A 10,153-nucleotide genomic window follows, 5' to 3' on the forward strand; every position below is an offset into this window, starting at 1 on the left:
CAAAAGATTCTTCCACTAACTAATTAATAAAAACATGAATAAAATAGGTAGTAAAAAACAAGGAAATACCAGCTGAATACCCTTAATCAAACAGAACATGTTATCAACAATGCTGAAAACAGTCCTAGATGTTTATATACATTATCACTAAAACAACAAATACACTGCATGTAGCCTACTGATGGACTGAGAAAACAAAATCAGGGGTTGTATTTCTTGAAGAGGTGCGTTTTAAGTGCTCGTTTGAATGCTTGGGGTGACTGAGAGTGGCGGATGTGAAAGGGGAGAGAATTCCATTGTGTGGGTGCGCAGAAAGTAAAAGTGCGTTGTCCGTATGTTTTGGTTTTGGTGTGTGGAATGGTGAGGATGCGACAGTCAGAAGAGGCACGGAGTTGTCTTGCTGGAGAATAGACGGTGAGGAGTTCAGAGAAGTAAGCAGGAGACGAGCCAGAAAAGAAGTTAAAGCAGAGGGTGGACAGTTTGTAGTCAATGCGGGCTTGAATAGGTAACCAGTGCAGTGTGTGAAGAAGTGGTGTTGCGTGATCTCGTTTTCGTGCTTTGAGAATGAGGCGTGCTGCCGAGTTTTGGACTTTTTGTAGTTTATGCAGGAGGTACAGAGGACAGCCAGAGAGAAGAGAGTTGCAGTAGTCAAGTTTAGAAAGAACAAAGGCACAGACAAGAGTGTTAGTTGTTTGAGAGGAGAGTGTGTGGCGAATGGTGCTGATCTTACGAAGCTCAAAATAAGCTGCTCTACAGACTAAAGATATATGTTTGTTAAGGGTCATGTCAGATGAAAGGGTGAATCCAAGGTTTCTAGCTGATGGTGAGAAAAGAATGTCGGTATTGCCTATTTGAACAGAAACAGGTTGGGGAGAGGGAAATGTAGTGTTCTTCTTTTTGCACAGTAAGACTTCAGTCTTATCATCATTCAGCTTGAGTTTGTTATCGACCATCCAAGATTTAACATCAGTGATGCATGTCTGAATGGTCTGGATGGCGGAATGTGTCTCTGCAGGGGGACTGGGTTTATACAGCTGGGTGTCATCAGCAAAAGACTGATTTAAAACAGAATGGTTTTGAATCAGTGTGGAGAGGGGCTTAGTGTACATGATGAAAAGGATGGGACCGAGTACTGAACCTTGAGGAACGCCGAAAGAAAGTGGGGCTGGAGCAGACATCTGGCCATCGACAAGCACAGCCTGAGTCCTGCCAATGAGAGACTCAAGCCGTGCACGGTCTGCAAACTAAACGGCGTGGGCTCACCGTATTAGCCAATAACAAGCACACATATTAAACCGCAGCGCAAAGCGTAAACATTAGTACAACTTGAAGAAATAATTATAGTTACCAGAAACAAAACCGTGCTTCGCACCGAACAGTTCGACAGTGACTGACCTACTGACCGAACCGCACCTCTCGCTTGTGACAGTCGCTCATGATACAACCATTATTTTGCCGAGTCTGAAATTGATCTTCATAAAACTATGTGTAAGTGTAACAAAAGAAAAAACTAATTTCTTTCATATTGCCTGAATAATAACTTTATTAACTGATAATCAAGGTGGCATCGCCGAATGACTGCAAGTGCAACGCGATCGAAGTGGCACGCGGTGTTCCTCCGAAAAAAACCGAAGCGGCTGTGACGTCAGTCGTTCAGTGTAACACGAGAAAATTACTCCCACGAGATTTTTACTCCGGAGTAAAAATTTCGTACGAAAATGTTACTCCCTTTACGAAAAAAGCACTCCCCCATTACACGAGAAAATTACTCTCCGCGACAGGTGAGTTCCGAGTTAACATTTCGTACACAAATGTTACTCCCCTGACGAATAAAAAACGAATAAATTACTTCACCCTAACACGAGCAATTTCACTTCCCATGCCAGGAGTACGAAATTTGTACTACCTTGTCCCCTGTTCTTGGTGGTGGAAGGGGTGGAGGGAGGGTAGCGCGACAATCGTTTGCGCGAGATCACAGTATTGGCATAATCCCTTCGCCCGCATGCCATTTTCGCGTACGAGATTTTTACTGAATGTGGAGTAAAAATTTCGTGGAGGGAGTAATTTTTTCGTGCCTTGGGGAGTTCTTTTCTCGTACGAAAAATTTACTCGGAGTAGAAATTTCGTACGAAATGTTTACTCCGGAGTAAATTTTTCGTGGAGTAAAAAATTCGTGTTACACCGGCCCTGCATCTGCGAACAATGCTAAAATGTAGTCTGTGTGTACATGAAAAACAGAGCAGGGGACAAGACACATCCCTGTGGTGCATCGAAAACATTGTCATAAGTTTAAGAATGGCGCAAACAGGCTCAACAGACTTACTATTTAGATGAGTTTGTAAACTTTTACAAAGATACGTAAATTTATAGATAAACACCAGAATGAAGGGTTTGAAGACATGTTCACGCCATACGCGTTTACAATCACACTCAAATTCACGTACACACACACACACACACACACACACACATCATTCACACGCACGCACGCACGCACGCACGTACGCACGCACGCACGCACGCACGCACACGAACACACGCACACATACACACATACACATACACACACAATCACACACACACACACACACACACACACACACACACACACACACACACACAACCAAACGCGTACTCTCATCGTGTGTGTGTGTGTGTGTGTGTGTGTGTGTGTGTGTGTGTGTGTGTTCGTGTGCACGCGCGTGTGTGTGTACATGTGCGCGTGTGTGTGCGTGTGTGTGTGTGTGTGTGTTGTGTGCGCGCGCGCATGTGTGTGTGCGTCGTGTTGTGGTTGTTTGTGTGTGCGTTTCTGTCTATCTGTCTGTCTGACTGTATGTCTGTCAAAAGATATGGGGGCGGGGACGTAGCTCAGTTGGTAGCGCGCTTGCTTTGTAGCCAGTTGGTCGCTGTCAGCGTGGGTTCGATTCCCACGTTCGGCGAGAGATTTATTTCTCGGAGTCAACTTTGTGCAGACTCTCTTCGGTGTCCGAACACCCCCGTGTGCACACATGCGCACGAAAAAGATCCCAAGTTCACAGCGAAAGTCTCAGGGCTTGGAAAGCACGAAGACACGCATGCATCATCTCTCGTCTCTGATTATCATGATCGTATTTCGGTACTTTGACAAGACAAACCCAAAGCCGGTGTGTCGAAGAAGACAGCCACAGCGGGCTTGTCCGAGTCAAAGTATCACACCATATCTTCAGCGTATTACCAATACCTGTCCCAATATAGGCCAACTGGTCTAAGAGGACGTTAAACCCAAATAGTCAGTATGTCAGTCAAAAGATATGTCAGCCTCTCTGTCGGAACACAATAATCGTGCACGCTATTACTAAACTCAGACTGTTTATTTCATGATTGAGAATTTCAACAATGCCAACACTGAATCACATAACACAACCATCTTGGGCTTAGAAAGGCATTCAAAATTCACTATACTTAATTAATTAAAACAATTTTCAGCAAATACATGGCAATTAGATGCAAAAATGTCGTGTCAGATTTAGTTTGTTATTTGATACATGTAGACGATCATTCTTCGGTTTTGTCCCCTTCATAAAAAAGTATTTTTTTCAACAGCAAAAAAGTTCAAAGTTGAATTTAGAACATGCCCGTAGTTCTACAGTCAATTGAATTTAAAGAACAAGCCAATTGAATGTTTAAGTAAACTGGCAAAATAATTTTAAAAAAAGAAAATGTGATGAATGATTATATATAGATAACACAGGAACAGAAACCGAGACTGGCAGATATATAAACTTCCCCTGACACAAAACGTAAAGACGAAAACCTTAAAATTATAAACGCAAGATATTACACTTTGCATTTGTTTTGTTTGTATCGTTTAGGATCTCCACTACAAGCTTATAGTTTGTTGTTGATGCTAAATATGGTCATTATGTACTGTACTAATTAACTGTTGAATAAAACACTGTTTAAAACAAAATAATCACGTACGCTTATTCTCAGTCACAGCTCTGCACCTTTTCACAGATGCAAGGTAGCTGCGACTCGCACACACCGTCGTGGAGAAGAAGTCGCTGTGTGTGATTGCGCGGACTAGCAAATTCAAGACAGTACTGACTACCACCACTGTTGTTGGGTTGACCTTGGTACCAGGCTGGCGAACCAGGCCCGAAGGGGAACGGTTGACCGTTGGTCAGTTCGAAAGCGTAAATGCTTGATCCTGGCTTGCGTCGTCCGTCCAACCGATTGCTCCCTGTAAGCACTGAAAGAGACACGGACAGTGACTAACCTGCTTAATATTTATTCATTGATGTATTTTTTGTTACTCCATTGCTAGCAAATTTGAGTCGCTGCCTCCCAGTGAAATTGTAAAAGGGACAAGAGTATCGCTACCATATCTCTGTTTAACCTTCGCCGGCCGTCGTGGGTCCGTGCGGACCCAGAAGGGTGTTTGATTGCAAATATCTCTTAAACCAGTTGGAATTTTTTAACGAGCTTTTAAGAATGCTTCCGACACCTAAAAAGCTCTTATGTCCTAAAAGATCTTTAAATTTCAGCAAGAATTAATAAAAATTTTTTTTAAAAAGGTCAAATTTAGACTACACAGGGAAGACATCGTGGGGCCGTGCGGACCCATGTTTCTCAAATTGAAGGAACTTACATAAAAACTAGGGAGAGAAGTCACAAACCTTCAGGTATTGGCTCTAAACATCATTTTCTACGATCTGTTTAATTTTGGAGTTAATAAGCAAGTCGCGTGGAGCGAAATTAATACATAACAATGTGGGTCCACACGGCCCCACGACGTCTACAGAAGGGTATTAACGATTGTCCTTGTTTGAGAAGCTTTAGTCCGCACAGTAATAATTACATTAATAATTTAATTCAATTACTTTTCGCGGAAATTTTTCCACGGCGTCTACGGGAGGGGATGCACGTTTTTGCTTCTTTGGTAAGCATGGGTCTACGGAAGGGTATGCATATTTGTCCTTCTTTGAGAAGCATGGGTCGATCCGCACGGCCCCACGATGTCTTCTGTGTGTAGCCGATAACCCGGTCGGGCGAAGGTTAAAGGAGCACTCCTTCTCGCGAAAGCAGTTCGGCTCACCATATCACACCTTTTCAGGCCTTCGCGTGTGATAATTATGACCATCCCTCGACTTGGTCACATGCCAAACATAAACACACTGACTGCTTGTTGTGGTGAATTGATAGTTTTGAATGAAGTCAAAGAAAACACAGGTGGTGTTACGTAATCAATTCATCGAACAATGCCCACAGTGCACAGATATTTGCAGGCTGTTTGTTTTTGGCATGTGAGCATGTGGACGAATGGTCTTATCCCATGTAAAAGCCAGGTCAGATGTGATATTGTGAGCTGAACTATTTCCACGAGAAGGAGTGTGTGTGTGTGGGGGGGGGAGTGTGTATGTGTGTGTGTGTGTGAGTGTGTGAGTATGTGTGTGTGTGTGTGAGTATGTGTGTGAGTGTGTGTGTGTGAATGTGTGTGTGTGTGTGTGTGTGTATGTGGGTGTGTGTTTGAGTGTGTGTGTGTGTGTGTATATGTGTGTCTGTGTGTGTGTGTATGTGTGTGTATGTGTGTGTGTGTGGGTGTGTGTGTGTGTGTGTGTGTGTGTGTGTGTGTGTGTGTTTTACTTCCCTTCACTGTTGGGCCTGTGCGGGACGATTCAGCGTGTCCCCCTTTCTCAGTTTAATGGTAATTAATTGAAACTTGTTATATTTAGTTCTATGACAGAGACCTGACGATGGTTCTTACAATCTCATGTATTTTCGCATTTAATACTTAAAAAATCTGTTGCAAAACTTTGAAAATAAACATAGTCTCATGACGTCAACATTATACGTTATTTGTATTTTTGACCAAAATATGACATTTTACACAGATCGAGACAGTCAGTGTTCCTCTGAGACTGCGCTAAAAAAATCTACGAAATCAACTTCTGCAAATCAAACCTGCAAAATCTCACATTATGATGCATTATATTACCTTGGTCAAACTTAGGATCCATCAAGAAATTCCGGACAGCCAGGAATTTGTCCATCGTGTCGAAACTGAGGAGCTGAGAAAGATGCAAGGGGCACAGCATCTTGGCCTCGTCATGCGTCACTCTGACGTCAGTCAGCAGCAAGAGGCAGTAGGGGGTTCCAGGCACGGGTAGAAACCCTTTAGACTCAGGGCACCCTCCTTTATGCGACAAGAATCAATTCATCATCAACAAAATCCATTATTAAACCAAATATGCAATCAATCGTTGGATCAATTAATTGACCAATCAACCCATTCATCCATCAGCAAATCGACCAATCAATCCACCCATCCGTCAATCCATCCATCCATCCATCCATCCATCAACAAACATTCTATGAAATCACTGATCATTGAATCCTTTAACCAATCAGCAAATCGACCAATCAATTCACCCATCCGTCAATCCATCCATCCATCCATTACCAATCATTCTATGAAATCACTGATCAATGAATCCTTTAACCAATCAGCACATCGAACAATCAATCCACCCATCCGTCAATACATCCATCCATCCATCGACAATCAATCAATGAATTAATCAATCAGTGAAAGTGAAAGCTAAATCATTGTTGTTTGTGTCTGAGCCTCTAGCCTCTAGCCTCTAGCCTTCAGTGATGTAGTAAGTTTGAAACGGAGCGAGTCGGCAGTGCGGGCGTCCCGCATTATATTCCTTGTAGTGAATAGTAGTAGTAAGGATACACTAATAATATGAAGGAGTAAATAATAATCTACCGGCGCATTGATCCAAGCTCCTGTGCTTGTTGTGGCTATGTTACAACGTTTGGCTGATTTCTTATTTTCACAGGAAAACTCCTACTTTGAAAACATACACACATTTATTTTTTTTATTTTTTTTGCCAAGCACATCATTGTGGGGCTTTTAATGAATAACATGCATCCATCCACTCACAATATATTTTCTTTCCTTCTTCACAAACATACATTTACAAAAAGCTTAAGCTTGCGGACTTTCAGGACAATTTTGATTCCCAGTGGCGCTTGTGTTTGCTAGAACATAGAGATCAAATGACATTTAAGAGAACCACCTGCTAAGATAAAACACACTTTTTTAAATGTTAAGAATAAATATGTACTTTTCATGGATATGGGTTTCATGTATCGTTGAAATACATACCCAAACCCCAAAACTCCATTTCAGGACCGGGTTGTGTTCTGTTAGCGATGAGACGTTTGTCCAAAAACTGACATTGGTGACGTAACTGATCGTAGAAAAATGATAGACACCAGTCCAGCTTGCTGCATGCATGACCGCACTGTAATGACGTCACGTCTTCTTCAATCATTCTGACGTCATCTTTGTTTGCTGCGGTCCTGTCACCCCGTTCTTTTTCTCGCAAGAAGATGTCCTCTGCATTACTGAGATTACTGAATTGAAAACATACAATGTTTGTATCTTATGTGACTTTGTAATCTGACTGTCTACGTTTTCAGTGTTTCATCCGGCGTGATGTACATGAAAACCTTTTCAAATGTTGATGTGTTTGATAACTGTTTCTAACGGAATTTTTCAGAAAGGGATACTCCCGTCAGTGTAAAAACAAATACAATTAAATCCTCCCTAGACCTACATAGTTCGGTTTGGGTAACGTATGATGACACCTCATTCCAGGAATCCCCTACAATTCGTGTTGAAATGTTCACTTCTTCAGCGCTAAAGTTTGCCAGCGGCGAATTCCCCGAGCACTCTGTCAGACCTGGCTTACAAGTACTACATAAACTTTTCTTTACGATTTGCTATTTTGACAGAATATCACCTTATCTCGTTAATAATTCGTGTGTGTTGGTTTTTAAGACTATGTAGCCCCACTTCACAGATCATACTGATCATAAAGTTGGCGTTATCACGGGTAGTTTTTCATTTTTCATTTTCATTACTTTATTGTCCCATCGCTGGGAAATTCGTGTCGCTTCCTCCCTGTGGAAAGCTATCAGCAACAGAGTCGCGCTACCCAGGTGTCTTCGTGTTTTGGTGTAATCAGCCACCTGCACTTATGGCAGAATTACCGAGGCCACAGTGGTGACACGGGGGTGGAACATGGATACCGTCTCTGAGTCTGCACATACTGTTGACCCGTGTCCGTCCCGGCCCGAATTCGAACCTGCGACCTTCCGATCACAAGTCCAGTGCTCTAGCTACCAACTGAGCTAACGGGCATGTTAATAATCATGTTAGTAATCATGTAAGCTAGAAATATTACACCGTTGTCAAAGAGTCAAAATAGAACCGTACATGTTGCTCAGCAATGTAAATCATACGACAGAAAGTTAGTGTATAATTGTCACAGTCAGTATCAATGAAAATAGGTTCACTTAGAATACAGAATCTGTAATTGCCCAAGGTTGGGAATGTGTGATGACATTGCGGTTAAGAAACATTTCAATCCAGCCATTTACACCAACACACGCATCAACAAACTGATCAACAGCATTAATCTAAAAACAACACTGGACAGCATAAGTATAAACAATACAATCACTAAAACTAACAGTATACACTCAAGCTTCCTCGCCTCAAGTCACACACACAGACAGACACACAGACACACAGACACACAGACACACACGCACACACACACACACACACACACACACACACACACGCACACACACACACACACACACACACACACACACTTACATTTCTCCTAAAACCCACAAAACCACGAGGAGAAGGCGCCAACATTTTCCTCCCATGTCCATCTTTCAAACACAGCCAATTCTCCGATCGTGAGTCTCGCAGCCGTGTGCGACTTTCCTTTCTTGTAAGTCTTCAGATAATGTATTCAGGAATTATTCGACAATGCATATCTTCTTAAAGAAGCATTCATTCATCATGTTTTCCTAAACGAAGTTGTAGTCCATCTTTCAAAAACTGAGAGCATCGTTTCACTAATAGACCAACAACGGCTTGCATGCTTGAGCGACAGATGTTGCTTTTATTTGTCGTGACAGAACTACATCCGGTATCACTGGAACTACTAAATCTAGCTCCTTGGCCTTCTACTGTAACAAGGTTTTGTTTCATGGAGACGGATGTTCGGCTTTGATGAAAAAACAAAAGTGTTTTGTAACATGGCAAGGGTGTGGAATGTGTGTATCAAATCAATCAATCAATCAATCAATGAGTCTTATATCGCGCATATTCCGTGGGTACAGTTCTAGGCGCTCTGCAGTGATGCCGTGTGAGATGAAATTTTATACGGCCAGTAGATTGCAGCCATTTCGGCGCATATTTACCTTTCACGGCCTATTATTCCAAGTCACACGGGTATAGGTAGACAATTATAAACTGTGCCTAAGCAATTTTGCCAGGAAAGACCCTTTTGTCAATCGTGGGATCTTTAACGTGCACACCCAATGTAGTGTACACGGGGGGGAGGTTCGGACACCGAAGAGAGTCTGCACACAAAGTTGACTCTGTGAAATAAATTTCCGCCGAACCTGGGATCGAACTCACGCTGACAGCGGCCAACTGAATACAAATCCAGCGCGCTACCAACTGAGCTATATCAAATGAAATCAAATCAAATGAAATCAAATCAAAACAAATCAAATCAAATCAAATTAACTTTATTATCTCAAACGGAGAAATTGCAGTGATGGTACATATAACACAAAGACAAACAAAACACAACAACATTACTATTATATTTGAATATGTGAACCAACTAAAACATACAGATCTGTCGCTGTAAAAATGTAAAACAGATATGTACAAGCTATTTATGTGTACAACTAGAAGTGTGCTCCTCCCCAAATTAAAAGCCTCAATCTATGTCGATTAACAGGATTGTCTGCGTCTGTAGGAAAGCGGCTTTAACGGGTGTATTGATATTCTGCGGTCTGGAGAGAAAAGAGCCAAAATATTGAGCCTATTGTAAATCAATGTAATTATGGTTTCAATGTTTACTGAATAATATTTACTGCGACGCGCCAGACTATGTTTCTGTTGCTATGTGTGCGTGTGTGTGTGTGTGTGTGTGTGTGTGTGTGTGTGTGTGTGTGTGTGTGTGTGTGAGTGCGTGCGTGCACTGGTGCGTGCGCGCGCGCGTGTGTGTATGTGTGTGTGCGTGTGTGTGTGTGCGTGCGTGTGTGTGTGTGCGTGTGTGT

Source organism: Littorina saxatilis, linkage group LG9, assembly GCF_037325665.1.
Source record: "Littorina saxatilis isolate snail1 linkage group LG9, US_GU_Lsax_2.0, whole genome shotgun sequence".
NCBI lineage: Eukaryota > Metazoa > Mollusca > Gastropoda > Littorinimorpha > Littorinidae > Littorina > Littorina saxatilis.